The 15658-nt window shown below is 40.8% G+C and overlaps 1 non-coding gene and 2 pseudogenes across 1 annotated transcript; all 3 read left to right on the plus strand.

Annotated features, from left to right (window-relative positions):
- Positions 1-991: 991 nt before the first annotated feature.
- Positions 992-1097, plus strand: LOC147823695 (U6 spliceosomal RNA). Its single transcript, XR_015443427.1, has one exon. It is a non-coding gene; the product is annotated as a U6 spliceosomal RNA (small nuclear RNA).
- Positions 1098-5952: 4855 nt separating this feature from the next.
- On the plus strand, positions 5953-6449 carry LOC147823696 (tubulin alpha-1C chain pseudogene; annotated as a pseudogene).
- A 6-nt stretch (positions 6450-6455) lies between these two features.
- On the plus strand, positions 6456-7626 carry LOC101703790 (tubulin alpha-1B chain-like; annotated as a pseudogene).
- The last annotated feature ends 8032 nt before the right edge of the window (positions 7627-15658 follow it).

Consider the following 15658-nt stretch of genomic DNA (forward strand, 5'->3'; position numbering starts at 1 on the left):
CAAAAGCAATCCTAGGCAACAAGAGCAATCCTGGATTTCAAGTTATATTACCAAGCTATGGAAATTTTAAAAAGCTTGGTACTGTATTACAAAAGACCTGCAGATCAATAACAGAGAATACAGGATGCAGAAACACCCCAAGCATGGTGAGCACATTTTGACAAAGGGGCCAAAATCATATACTGTGGAAAAAATAACCTTAAGAAATGGTACCAGGGAAACTGGCTATCCACATGCAGAATGACCCTAGACCAATATCTCTCTGTACTAAAATAAAATCAAAATGGATCAAAGATATAAATATTAAAACAGAAACAATCTGCTGGAATATAAAGTAGGTAAAACTCTTGAAGACATAGGCATAAGCAAGGACTTTCTGAACAGAACCCCAATTTGCACAAGAAATAACATCAAGAATCAACAAATGAGGAAAATCAAATGTAAAAGCTTCTGCACAGCAAAGGAAACAACCAACAGAGTGAAGAGGCAACCTATAGAACAGGAAAAAAATTTTCCAACTATTCCTCACACTGAGGACTAGTGTCTAGAATATATAAAGAATTCAAAAAATAGACCCCCCCCAAAAAAAAAAAAAGTAAGAGACCTGATCAAAAAATGGGCAACCGGGCCAGGAATTTAGCTCAGTGGTTCTGCCGCCTGCTTCGAAAGCATAAGGTCCCGAGTTCAATCCCCAGTACCAAAAAAAAAAAAATAGGCAACTGAAGTGAAGAGACACTTTTCAGAAGAAGTACACATGGCCAATAAGTGCATTTTAAAAAGTCCAGCATCTCTGGCCATTAGAGAAATGTAAATCAAAACAACACTGAGATTCCATCTTACTCCAGAAAGAATATCATCACAAATTCTAATAACAAGAAATCCTGGCTAGGGTGTGGGGGAAACGGAATGCTTCTACACTGTTATTGCAAATGTAAACTAATACAACCACTATGAAAATCAGTATGAAGATTGCTCAAAAAACTAAAATCACATGCTCCCTTGGGCAGCACATATACTAAAATTGGAAGGATACAGAGAAGATTAGCACAGCCCTGTGCAAGGATGACACGCAAATTTGTGAAGTGTTCCATATAAAAAAAAAACAAAAACTAAAATCAGAAATTCCATTTGGCCCAGCTATTCCACTTGTAGATATCTTCCCAAAAGAGTTACCAACAACATCATATTAGAGTGCTACACACATCTTCATGTTTATAGCAGCACAATTCATAATAACTAAATCTTGGAAACAGCCTATATGTTTATCAACAGATAAATAGATAGAGAAAATATGACACATATACACAATAGAGCACTGTACCTGTTCCACCCACTTGGCCCTCGGGTCTAGACCAGCTACTCTGTTCTCCCTGACCCAGCAGCAAACAAGGATGAATGACACAGAGTCAGTTTAACATGCGGGCAGCCTAGGGGCTCTTGCCTCAGTAGGCAGAGAAGCCCCCTATGTCTGGCTCATCTTACCTTTATTCACCTAAACACAGGTACAAGCAATAAGAGTAACACAAGATTCATCTGCTTTCCAATATCCATTAGTACATGCTCAGTAAACAACTTAACCTTGGGTGTCTTAAATTTTCTCTGGAATCTGCAATCTGTAATCACCCCTAAGTGTAGCCTTTCTCCTTTGTGCTCACAGAGGAGGCCAATTAGGCCTCAATTCTCCCCTGGTTTCAGACAGAGTACTTCTCAACTATAAAGGATAGGGCCGGGGATTTAGCTCGGTGGTTTCACCACCTGCTGTCCAAGCGCAAGGATCCGAGTTCAATCCCCGGTGTCAAAAAATAAAAAAATAAAGAAGGATAAACTTGAGTCATTTGTAGGAAAATGATGCACCTTGAGACCATAATGCCAAGTGAACTAAATCAGACACAGAAGGTTAAATAGTACATGGTTTCTCTTACATGAGAAACCCAAAGTATAAATAATGTAAGAGCAAAATAAAAGACAATAGGAAACAGGAAAGTAGACCTTTTACAGATGGAAAGGAGGTCTAGGGAGGAGAGGGGAAGGGTAAATAAAAAGAACTAAGATACAATATGTGTACTAACTCCCCATGATAAATGTATTCATTATGTATCACAACCATGTACTAATAAAAAAAACTACTTTTTGCTGAGTTTGTGTGTGTGTGTGTGTGTTTGATGCTTTCAGTATCTCGGCAGTTCTGTTGTTTTGGTGCTAGAGATAGAGCCCAAGGCCTTGTGGACGCCAGGAACCGGCCCTAGATGTCACTTCCTGCTTGCACAGAGTCTCAAGGTGTACCAGAGGTGAGAGATGCACAAGTTTGCAAGTGTGTGTTGCCTGCCAGGCCCCAGGAATGAGTGAAAGCTATTTAAGGTCCCCTCCAGGCATTCCCAGATTTTCTTTGCAAGATTTTGGTCAGCCTGTTATTTGTTTCCATGGATATCATCACCTCGGGCTGCTGCAATTTTTTTAAATTACCACTGATTTAACTGATGCCCAGAGCTAGGGCTTTCCTCAGTGACCAAATAAAGGCAAGCCCTGCGGATGGGGTTTTTCCATGGATCTTGCAGATAGTGACAGTTCCCTGATTAGCAGCCTGGGTAATTCAAATCCCATTTGAAGCCAGATGTGGTGCACACCTGTAATGCCAGCACTCTGCAAGGCTGAGGCAGGAGGATAGAAAATTCGAGCCCAACCTGAGCAACTTAGCAAGACCCTGTCTAAAACTTTTTTTAAAAAAATTTTAAAGGGCTTTCCATGTAGACCAGTGTGAAGACCTTGGGCTCAATCCTCAGTACTGCAAAAATAAAAATAAAAATAAAAGTAAAAGTAAATACTTCAATAACCTCTGATGGCTACTAGGCCTTCCAATGCTTCTGGTTTCAAGATTACCATAGGAGGCCGGGGATTTAGCTCAGTGGTTTCGCGGCCTGCTGTGCAAGCACAAGGATCCGAGTTCGATCCCCAGTAACAAAAAAAAAAAAAAAGATTACCATAGGGGATTAGAAAGGGCTAAAGCACCACAAAACTTACTGTTCTTATAAGTCAGTCATTTTTTTAGGGAGAAAAACACTCTTTGAATTGTTGGAAACCTTTGGTTAATTTCTACAATCTAAAAAACTTGATCTTGACCTTTAATTTTTGAGATAGGGTTTCACTATATAGTTCAGCCTGGCCTTTAACTCACTATGTAGCCCACGCTGGTCTCAAACTCATGGCAATCCTCCTGCCTCAGCCACCCAAATGCTGGGATTATAGGCCTGCCTATAATCACCATGCCTGACCCTAAATGAGTAGATTTTTGCTGCTCTTGCCACACACACTAAATAAGGGACCATCACCTGGCCACCCCGGGGTGGCCGTGTGGTCCAAGAGGGCAGCGTCGAGCGCCTGAGTTGAGGAGATGGTCGGGCTCTCGGTGTGCGCCGAGGTCACTGTGATCCTGTTGGATATCGAAGGTTCTTTGCAGATGTAGTTCCCGCAGTCAGGAAGTGGAAAGCGGCTGGAATGAAGGTGTATATCTACTCTTCAGGGAGCACAGAGGCACAGAAACTGTTATTCGGGCATTCTAGAGAGGGAGATATTCTTGAGCTTTTTGATGGTCCCTTTGATACCAAGATTAGACATAAAGTGGAGAGAGAGAGTTACCGAAAGACTGCAGACAGCATTGGATGCTCAACCAGCAACATCTTGTTTCTGACAGACGATACTTTGGAGGCCAGGGCTGCTGAGGAAGCAGACGTGCACGTAGCCGTGGTGGTGAGGCCTGGCAATGCAGGGCTGACAGACAATGAGAAGACTTAACTACCGACTCATTACCTCCTTCAGTGAGCTCCGCCTGCCTTCGTCCACATAGACCCTCAGTGTCTAGCTTTATTCTGATGGTATGTGAGTGCTCAGATTCATTTCCATGGGCACATAGTGAAAAAAAGTCCTCAGCCAATTGAAAATGTAAATTATTTAAAGATGCTTTATATGGAGACACTGTTTTAGACCATAATTATCCCTTGTTGAAAGCAAAGTGTAATTGATAGAAAGTGCTAAAATACAGATCAAATATGTTAGGTTTATCTGGTCATTACCAAAATGGAAAGCCAGTTATTATTCAGAAGTCTTTATTTTTAATGGCAAATAATGTCAGAGAGATTGCCAATAATAATTCATTGCCTCTGTGTAATTGAGTTACAAGATTATATCAGTTGCATTTTATATTTGTCTCCCTGTATATAAATGAAAAAGTTACCTGTTTCTGTTCCAAAAGAGCAAAATTGGGAAAGAAAAATTAACTAGAGCGTTGATCAATCAAGCATTTGTTACATAAGAAGAGATTTGCTAGTCATATGGCTCCCACAGCAAGCACTTGGCCTCTCAATGAAAAAGTGCACTGATTCAACAACTAAAAGTGAAGTGTAGCGCTTAACGTTTAACAGAATAGTCCTAATCCTGCCGGTTGTTATCGTCATAGATTTTACAGTTGCCTTTTTAACTATGTCTTAGCACAGTTTGAGACCATATGTCAATTGCTATTTACTGTTTTTTTTAATTCACTGAAATGACCCCATAACATCAAAAAGAGCTCTAGTACATAATATTTTCCTCTGAAATGGATGTGAGAAATGTAAAGTTTATAACAGCATTAGTAATCTTGGTTCATTTCTAATATTTCATGTCAGTTTCATGTATGATTAATAAAAGCATTTCCTTCTCAAAAAAAAAAAATAAGGCACCATCAGAGATGATGGCTTTATTAACTTGCTTCACTCTAGTAGCCATTTTCTATCTATATTATGACGTGATGTCCATCTTAAATATATATGCAAAGTAAGATTTATGTTAAAAGGGGGCCAGGGACTTAGCTCAGTGGTTCCGTTGCCTGCCCTAAAAGCTCAGGGACCCAAGTTCCATTCCTAGTACAAAAAAAAAAAAAAAAAATGATTTATGTTATAAGAGAAAGAAAAAGAGAGAAAAAAACAACCCAACAAAAAGTGTTTCAGGGACTCAGTTAGGCTTATGCCACACCCCAGAGTCAGAGACCCTCAATATGCTCCTATCTCCCCAGGACCAGGATATCAGGGTAGGGACAACACAGCCATGCTTTGAGACCAGGCCCAGCACTGAAGAGGTGACTCAGAGCTCTTGGATTAGATTGAGATCACAAGCTGTTGTAGACTGTAGTCCATTAGATTGTCATTCTTGGCTTCCTTTGTTGGTGGTACGTACCTATCTTAAAAGAGGGAATACAACTACAATATGAAGTAAGGCATTTTAACAGCCACCCTTTCAAAATATGAAAGTATTGCTTTGGATTACAAGAATATTTGCACTAGACCTCCTGATCCTTACACCAACCCCAAGCCTCACCCCATTCTTGAAGCTCACCCTATCCCAACCCAGCCCCAACCCCAGGAATTGCCTCATCTGATTCTCTGGCCCTTGTGCTCACGGATCATGACTTTCCCTACCAATTCCATGAGGTCCACTCCCTGCCACACCTAGGCCACCTGATCTTGGCTAAAGTCATTTCAGCCTATTTATTCAGCCAAGCCAAGTCCCAGCCCCCAGGCATGATCTTGCCTTCAAGATCAGCACCCTGCAGGGTGCAAGGACTAGACATGGGTCCTTGAAGTAGGTAGCCCTCCTGAAGTCAAGCCCCAGCCAGCCCACCACACAGAGCTTTGCTTCCTGGGCCAGCAAAAGACAGCAAGGACCCTGAGCTCCAGGCTCCATCATCTTTCCCAACCAATATTTTCTAGAGCAGTGTTTCTCAACCTAGAAGGCACATATAAAGGACCTGAGCATCTTGGTGAAAATGCAGGTTCTAGTACACTAGTGCATTACTTATATCAACTCATAGCTAGAAGGGACAATAACTGAGACCCAGTGCCTGCTCCTCTCAACTTCACCTCCTAACTAACCTAACCTCCTAATCTAACCTAACACATGAGTGCATCTCCATCTGATGGCCAGATGCCAAGTGACAAGAATATTGAGGGAAGAGATGATTCCTTCAAAATCTACAGTAAGACCAGTGCTGGCAAGAATGTGCCCAGGGCACTGTTTGTAGAAGTGGAACCTAAGGTCATTGACAAAGTTCACAATGGCACCTGCAGCCATCTCTTCTACCCTGAGCAGACATCAAAGGCAAGGAAGATGCTGCCAAGAATTACATCCTTGGGCCTACACCATTGGCAAGGAGAGCCACGACCTTGTGGGCTGAATTTGTAAAGTGGCTGACCAGTACACAGGTCTACAGGGCTTCTTGGTTTTCCATAGCTTTTGGGGGGAACTGGCTCAGATTCACCTGCTGATGGAAAAATCTCTCTATTGACTACAGCAAGAAATCCAAGACAGAGTTCTCCATTTCCCCAGCTCCCCAGATTTCCACAGCTTTGTTCGGGCCCTACATCTCCATCCTCACTACCCACGCACTTGTCAGAGAAACCTCAGTATTCAGCCAGGCATAGTGGTGCATGCCTGCAATCTCAGCACTCAGGAGACTGCGGTAGAAGGATTGCCTTGAGTAAAAGACCAGCCTGAGGTACAAATTGAGTTCAAAACCAGGCCAGGCTGGACTACATACCAAGATCTTGTCTAAAAAAAAAGAAAAAAAAGAAACCTTGATATTGAGCACTTAATCTATACCAACCTGAACCGCCTTAGTAGCCAGATCTTTCATCACCACTTCCCTCACATTTGATGGGGCCCTGAATGTTGATCTGACAGAATTCAACACCAGTCTGATGCCCTATCCTTCATCCACTTCCCTCTCACCACATATGCCCCTGTCATCTCTGCTGAGAAAGCCTACCATAAACAGCTTATTGTAGCAGAGATCACCAATGCCTTCTTTTGAGCCAGCCAACCAGATGGTGAAATGTGACCCTTGCCATGGTAAATACATGACTTGCTGCCTGCTGTACTGTGGTGACGTGCTCCCCAAAGATGTCAAAGCTGCCACTGACACCATCAAGACAAAGCATACCATCCAGTTTGTGGACTGGTGTCCCACTGGCTTTAAGGTTCACAATAATTACCAGCCTCCCACCTTGGTGCCTGGTGGAGACCTGGCCAAGATGCAACGGGCTGTGTGCTTGCTGAGCAACACCACAGCCATTGCTGAGGCCTGGGCCTGCCTGGACCACAAGTGTGATCTGATGTTCCCCAAGCGTGCCATTGTTTACTGGTTTGTGGTTGAGGGAATGGAAAAAGGGGAGTTTTCTGAGGCCTGGGAGGATATGGCTGCCCTAGAGAAAGATTATGAGGAGGATAGTGTGGATTCTGTAAAGGAGAAGGCAAGGAAGAAGAGTACTAATTATTCATTCCTTTGAGCTCTGCAGCATGTCATACTCCCAGAGCCTCAGCTTCAGCATAGCTGACAAGCACCAGTGTTCTCATCTTTTTTTTTTTTTTTTTTGGTGTGGTGCTGGAGATTGAACCCAGGGCTTTGTGCATGCTGGACAAGTGCTCTACCACTGAGCTACAGCACTACTGTTCTGATTAAACTGTCTTCACTCAGCTGTGATTGTGTTTCTTTTCTACATGTACCTTTATGATTTTTGCTATCATTTCTCAATAGAAAGACTTTTAAAAAGTTGTTGTGAGGGGATGGACACAGATTTTTTTATTTTTCAGTACTAGAGATCAAACTCAGGATCTTGCACTTTCAAGGCAGGCTGCGACACCACTGAGCTAAATCCCCCACCCCTGTTTTGTTTTGTTTTAATGGAGATTCAACCCTGGTATGGTGACTTGAATCCCAGTACTTGGAAAGTGGCGGCAGGAGGACTGCAAGTTCAAGGCCAGCCTGTGCTACACAGTGAGTCCCGGGCCATCCTGCACTACAGAGTAAAGAAATAAAATTAAATAGGAAATAGAAGGAAAATTCAAGTTCAGCAGATCTGGGGTGAGGCCCAAGAATCTATACATTTAACAAATATCCAGATGAAGCCAATAATGTTAGTCTAGGCTATTATCTGGAATAAAGAACTCAAAAAATTCAGACCCCCCTCCCAATTTAAAGACCCAATGCAAAAATGGACATCTGAAATAAAAAGACACTTCTCAGATGAAGAATTAAAAATGGCAAATAAATATACAAAAATGTTCAACATCACTGGTCATTTGTGAAATGCAAATTAAAACAATGCTGAGATTCCACCTCACCCCAGAAAGAATGGCTGCTATCAAGAAATCAACCAATAACAAAATGCTGGAGGAGTTGTGGGGAAAAAGGAACCCTTTTCCACTGCTGGTGGGAGTGTAGACTGGTGCAACCATTCTGGAAATCAGTGTGGAGATTTCTCAAAGAACTAAATCTAGAGTTCCGTTAGACCCAGTTATACCTGTTCTTGGTGTTTTCCTGAAAGAATTAAAAGCATCAGGGCCGGGGATTTAGCTCAGTTGTGCTGTGCCTGCCTCAAGGTCCTGAGTTCAATCCTCTGTACCAGAAAAAAAAAAAAAAAAGCATTGTACCTCAGCAATATATGCACACCCATGTTTATAGCAGCACAGTTTGTAATAACTAAATCTTGGAAACCGTCCAAATGCCCATCAGCTGACAAGTGGATAAAGAAGATGTGATTTTTTTACACAATAGAGTACTACTCAGCCATAAAGAAGGATGGGCCTCAGACATTTATAGCTAAATGGAAGGAGCTTGAGACTATACTCTTAAGTGAAACAAACCGGACACATATGTTTAAATACCAAATTGTTTCTCTGATGTGAGGAACTGAATGTGAAAATAAGGACTGAAATGTATAATGGATGTTGGGAAATGGGAAGAAAGTGTTCAAATGGGAAGAGGAATAATGCAGGAGGGAGGAAGAAAGGAAGGGACAAGAAAAAAGTAAAAATAGAAGGAGAAAATGGAAACAAAGCTTTTGTACACAGGGAGGAGAAGGGGATTGGAGGGAAAGGGATAAAATTAAATTAAATTTATTTTAAAAGTAGGGCCGGGATGGGGCCTGGGATTTAGCTCAGTGGTTTCGCCACCTGCTGAACAAGAGCAAGGACCCGAGTTCCATCCCTGGTACCAAAAAAAAAAAAGTAGGGCTGGGGATTTAGCTCGGTGTCACCCGGCCTGCCTCACAAGTGCAAGGTCATGAGTTCGATCCCTGGTACTAAAAAAATAAATAAATAAAAAGAAGGAAGAGGAGGAGGAGGAGGAGGAGGAGGAGGAGGAGGAGGAGGAAAAGAAGAATGTTAGTCTAGGGAATACACTTTTAAATACTAAGTTTTTATTTTTTTATTTTTTTTACCAAGTTTTTGGAATATTAATTATAGTACTATAATTTTGCAAAATAAAACATCGCTCACAGTAACAACATCCCTAATTTCCACCAAGGGATAAGAGTTTATTCCCTCTCACAGCCCACAAAACTGTAATTTTTTTTTTTTTTGGTACCAAGGATCGAACTCGGGACCTTGCACTTGTGAGACAGGTGGTGGAACCACTGAGCTAAATCCCCTGTCCTGTAGTTTTTTTTAATGATCCTGGGGTTGAGTCTAGGGCTTTCGCACATCCTCAACCCTTTTCATTTTGAGATAGGGTTTGCTAAGTACCAAAACTGCCCAGTCTGGGCTCGAACTTGCAATCCTCCTGCCTCAGCCTCCCAGAGTCCTTGTATTGTAGATAGGTAAGTTAATTAGAAAACCTTGTAGGCAGTTAAACAGGGCTGGCCCTCCAGAAGCCAACATGGAGGACAATCAAGACACATCCACTGAAGGCCAACATTACAGAAGAAGAAAAACTACTACACCCGTGTGCTTCCCCTGGGGATGAATAGAAGTGATTGATTGATATTCTAAATAGGTATCAATCACCTGGAGGGGGAACCAAGGTCTTAACCCAGCCTTTCCAGGAAATATCCCTGACCCACCTTTACTGAAAATCCTTGTACACTTGCTACGTGACTTGTTCCCCCATTTGACCTCCACTTAATCAATATTACCTGGGTGGCTGTACTTGTAATCTTATTGGTTGGTCATGACTTTGCCCCACCTCAGGAGCACCTTGTAGTTTTCCATTGGATCTTATAGTTTTGCCCCACTTTGAATCTGCCTCACCTTGTGCTTTTGCTCCATAAATATCCCATGGGAAATAGGGTCCCGGGCAACTCACTTTCTGTTCCCCCTTCTGTCTCTCTTGGAAGCTATCTTTCTCTCAATACATTTTCCTACTCTTTTTTTTTTTTTTTTTTTTTTTTTTGGAATCGGGGATCAAACTCAGGACCTTGAGCTTTCAAAGCATGAAGTGGCACCACTGAGCTAAATCCCCGGCCCTAAATTTTCCTACTCTTAACCTCCATTGTTCCTAGATTTCATTCTTTGATTTTAGAGAACACAAACTCACGTTTCAGATATCTAGTAGGTTTGGGAGTTATATCTGTTCCCCCTATGTCACTTGGATTACAGGCATGTGTCACCAAGTCTGGCTTACACATCTTTTGCACTAATTATGTATGCTACTGCTTTGAATTTCATTAATAGTTTCCTATAGTGTTTTGTTTACTACTCATCCACTTCATTCCTTTACAGCATTCATTCATTCTACAAACACAACTGATTACTCTTTTGAGACCATAGAAATCTATAGTCTCTATACTCCATTAGCCAACAGCTGTTAAAGAAGGCAGATACATAAACAGATCTTTTTAGCAAAATATAAGTACAAGAAGAGTATCTGAATACTATTATACAGTCAGGCAGTAACCGAGAAAGCCATTCTCAGCAAAAAAAAAAAAGTTTGGCCGGGGATTTAGCTCAGTGGTTTTGCCACCTGCTGCACAAGTGCAAGGACCCAAGTTCAATCCCCAGTACCAAATAATAATAATAATAATAATAATAATAATAATAATAATAATGTCTGGGCTGGGGATTTAGCTCAGTGGTGCCACTGCCTGCCTTGCAAGTGCAAGATCCTGAGTTTGGTCCCCAGTTCCACACACAAAAAAAAGTTTGAAGCCTGGCATGGTGGCACACATCTGTAGTCCTAGTACTCAGGAAGCTGAGGCAGGAGGATTGCCTTGAATGAGAGTACCCCAGGAGGAGGAGGCTCCCCTGTTGCCATTCCACCGCTCCTAGGGCAGAGGAGGTGAGCCAATCCCAGCACCCAGGAGGACTTTCCCCTGCCACCATTCCACCGCTAGTAGGCCAGAGAAGGTGAGCTGCATGGGCATCAACAGCATCCCCCGCCCCCCGAAATGAGAAGACACATAAACAAGTCCCAGAACCAGACTTCCAGATCACCTACAGCAACCCCAAAGGGAAACGAGATGGAAAACTCTGATACTTAACCACCTGGACTCCCTGAACTGGCAGCAAAAGAGGATCTGGAAAAATGAAATCAGAAATAATTTCTCAGATAACAGCAGAGATTGTGCCCATAGTGCAAGACATTATTAATAAATCCAGAGAGGACACAGATAAAAAATTAGAGGAGTTGAGGAACATGATGGAATTCCAACATAGGAAACAAATGGAATCCATAAAACAGACACAAATAGATTTCCAGGAGACTAAAAACCCCATTGAAAGTCTATGCAGCAGAACGAGCCAATGTGAGGACAGAAGCTCAGATATAGAAAATAAGATTGCAATTAGTGACCAGGAAAAGAAAAATTGCTTTAAAATATTAAGGGACCAAGCTAAATCAATCCAGCAGCTGCTACATTGTGCAAAGAAGAATAACATCAGACAGATCAGAGTACATGAAGAAATAGGAGAGAGTGCAGATGACGTAAAACAAATGTTCACAGAAGTTGGGCTGGGGATTTAGCTCAGTGGTTCCAGCGCCTGCCTCGAAAGTTCAAAGTCCTGAGTTCGATCCCCAGTACCAAAAAAAAAAATGTTCACAGAAGTGATGGCAGAAAACTTCCCAAGCAGGGGTAAAGAACTTGACATACAGATAAGTGAGGCATATAGAACTCCAACTAGCCTTCATCAAAAAAATCTACATATCGGCATATAATTGTTAAGATTCCAGAAACACAACAGAAGAACAAAATTCTACAAGCAGTGAGAGAAAAGAAACAAATCACATACAAAGGAAAGCCCATCAGAATCACAGCAGACTTCTCAATGCAAACCCTCAAAGCAAAAAGAGCTTGGAGTGACATATTCCAAGGCCTAAAAGAAAACAGCCTCCAAGCCAGATTGATGTACCCTGCAAAACTATCTTTCAAAATGGATGGAGAAATAAGATACTTTCATGACAAAGAGCACCTGAGGAACTTCATGAATACCAAACTAGCACTCCAAAAAATTTTAGACAATATCATAGGAACAGACAAAGAATATCACAACCCCAGGAAGCACAGCAGAATGAGCCCATCGGGCATGACAAGAAATTAAATGGAAAGGGGAAGAACCCAACAAAAAGAAAAAGTCATGACAATGATAACTCAATATGTATCATTATAATCATCAATGTTAATGATCTCAATCCACCAATCAAAAGAAATAGATTGGCAGAATAGGTCAAGAAGCAAGATCCAACAATATGCTGCATACAAGAAACACACTTAATTCAAAAAGAAACTTATAAACCAAGATACTCTTGTAATGGTACAAGATCCCAGTGATGTATGTAAATGTATTTTATAGCTAAAATGTACCAATAAACTTAATGGGGGGGGAGAAAGTCAAGACTGAAAGTCAAAGGGTGGAAAACAATACTCCATGTGACAGGAACCCAAAAAAAAGCAGGAGTAGCCATTCTCTTTGCAGATCAAGTGGATTTCAAACCAACACTGATTAAGAGAGACAAAGAAGGACACTACATCCTTGTAAAGGGAACAATCCAACGGGAAGAGATAACAATCATAAATATGTATGCACCAAATGCTAGTGCACCCAACTATATAAAACAAATACTAACGGACATGAAAAATCAAATAAGCACTAATACAATAGTAGTGGGGGATGGGGGACCTCGATACTCCAGTGTCACAAATAGATAGATCAACTAGACAAAAAATCAGCAAAAAAACACTGGAACTCAATCAAACTCTTGAACAAATGAACTTAACAGATATTTAGTTTTCTATCCCACAAATCAGAATACATATTCTTTCCAGCTGCACATGGGTCATTCTCCAAAATAGACCACATACTCACATAGAGAACATGTTTAAGTAAGTGCAAAGGAATTGAAGTTATCTCCTGTATATTATCAGACCACAGTGTGATAAAATTGGAGATCAATAGCAAAAGAAACTGCAAAAATTTCGTAAACACATGGAAATTGAACAACACACTTCTGAATAACCAATGGGTCACAGAGGAAATTAAAGAAGAAATCAGACAGCTCCTTCAATTAAATGACAATGACAATACAACATATTGGAATCAATGGGACCCAATGAAAGCAGTCTTACGAGAGAAAATCATAGCACTGAATACTCATATTAGAAAAACAGAGCGAGCCCAATTAAACAACCTGATGCTGAACCTCAAGCTTCTAAAAAAAGAAGAGCAGGACAAACCCAAAGCTCCTACAAGAGAGGAAATTAAAAAGATCAGAGCAGAAATCAATTCAATGGAGACTAAGAGAATGATACAAAAAAATCAATGAACCCAAGAGTTGGCTCTTCAAAAGAATCAACAAAATTAACAAACCCTTAGCCAACCTTATCAGAAAAAGGAAAGAAAAGGCCCAAATCCATGCAATTAGGAATGAAAAGGATGAAATTACAATTGACCCAGCAGAAATCCAGAGGATCATCAATACCTACTTCGAGAACCTATACACCAATAAGATGGAAACACAGAAGAAATGGACAGATTCCTAGATACATATAAACTACCAAAGTTGAACAAAGAAGACCTAAAAATTCTAAATGACCCAGTATCAATCAATGAAATTGAAAATGTAATTAAAATGTTACCAAGAAAAGCCCAGGTCCTGATGGCTTCACCACTGAATTCTACAAGACATTTAGAGAGAAACTACTGCCACTACTGTTTAAACCCTTCAATGAAATTGAAAGGGAAGCAATACTCCCAAATCCATTCCTGGTAACAAGCACCACCTTGATCCCCAAAGCAGGGAAAGACCCAACCGAGAAAGAGAAATATAGGCCAATCTCCCTAATGAACATAGATGCAAAAATCCTTAATAAGATACTGGCAGGGCCGGGGATTTAGCTCAGTGGTTTTGCCACCTGCTGTGCAAGCTCAAGGACCCAAGTTCGATCCTCAGTACCAAAAATAAATAAATAAATAAAGATACTGGCAAATAGAATACAAAAGATCATCAAGAAGATCATACACCCTGACCAAGTGGGATTCATCCCAGGGATGCAGGAATGGTTCAAGATATGCAAATCAATAAATGTAATACACTACATTAATACAGCCAAGGACAAAAATCATAGGATCATCTCAATAGATGCAGAAAAAGCATTTGACAAAATCCAACATGCATTTACGATAAAAACCGTACAAAAAATTGAAATAGACAGTCTCTACCTCAAACTGATAAAAGCCATCTATGAAAAACCAACAGCCAATATCATACTAAATGGTCAAAAACTAAATCCTTCACACTAAAATCAGGAACAAGACAAGGATGTCTGCTATCACCATTCCTGTTCAATATAGTTTTGGAAACATTAGCCATGGCAATTAGACGAGAGAAAGAAGTAAAAGGAATAAAGATAGGAAATGAGTCAAATTGTCATTATTTGCAGATGACATGATACTCTATATAGAAGACCCCCAAAATGCCACCAAAAGCCTTCTAGACTTAATAACCAAAATCAGTAGAGTAGCTGGATACAAGGTCAACACACAAAAATCAATAGCTTTCCTCTACACAGACTGAGACAGAAATAGGGCAAACAATTCCTTTCACAATAGCATCCAAAAAACTGAAATACCTAGGAATCAACCTAACAAAAGAAATCAAAGACCTCTTCTCCAAAAACTATAGCACTCTGAAAAGAGAGATTGAAGATGATATCAGGAAATGAAAAGACATCCCTTGCTCCTGGGTAGGAAGAATCAACATAGCGAAAATGGCCATACTTCCAAAAATGCTATATAGATTCAATGCAATCCCAATTGAAATCTCAGCAGCATACTTCACAGACCTTGAGAAAATGGACCAGGGATTTAGCTCAGTGGTTATGGCGCCTGCCTCACAAGCGCAAGGTCCCAAGTTCGATCCCCAGTGCCAAAACAAAACAACACACACACAGACCTTGAGAAAACAATCCAAAAATTCATTTGGAACAAGAAGAGACCCAGAATAGCAAAAGCAATTCTAGGTAACAGAGACATGGCAGGGGGTATGAGAACCCTCAATTTGAAACTATATCACAAAACAGCATTACTATATACTACAAAACTATATTAAAAACAGCATGGTACTGGCAAAGAAACAGACCTGAGGACCAGTGGAACAGATTACAAGATGCAGAAACAACTCCAGACACACTCAGCCATCTCATCTTTGATAAAGGAGCCAAATACCCTCACTGGAGGAAAGATAGCCTCTTTAATAAATGGTGCTGGAAAAATTGGGCTTCAACTTGCCAAAGATTAAAACTAGACCTATATCTCTCACCATGCACTAAACTTAAAATCCAAATGAATTAAAGATCTAAATATTACAGTAGAAACCCTGAACCAGCTAGAACAGAGGCTAGGTAGAACTTTTGAAGACATT

Source organism: Heterocephalus glaber, unplaced genomic scaffold (genome assembly GCF_053883595.1).
Source record: "Heterocephalus glaber isolate CG9 unplaced genomic scaffold, H.glaber_assembly_v1.0 deba00001569, whole genome shotgun sequence".
NCBI classification, from domain to species: Eukaryota; Metazoa; Chordata; class Mammalia; order Rodentia; family Bathyergidae; genus Heterocephalus; species Heterocephalus glaber.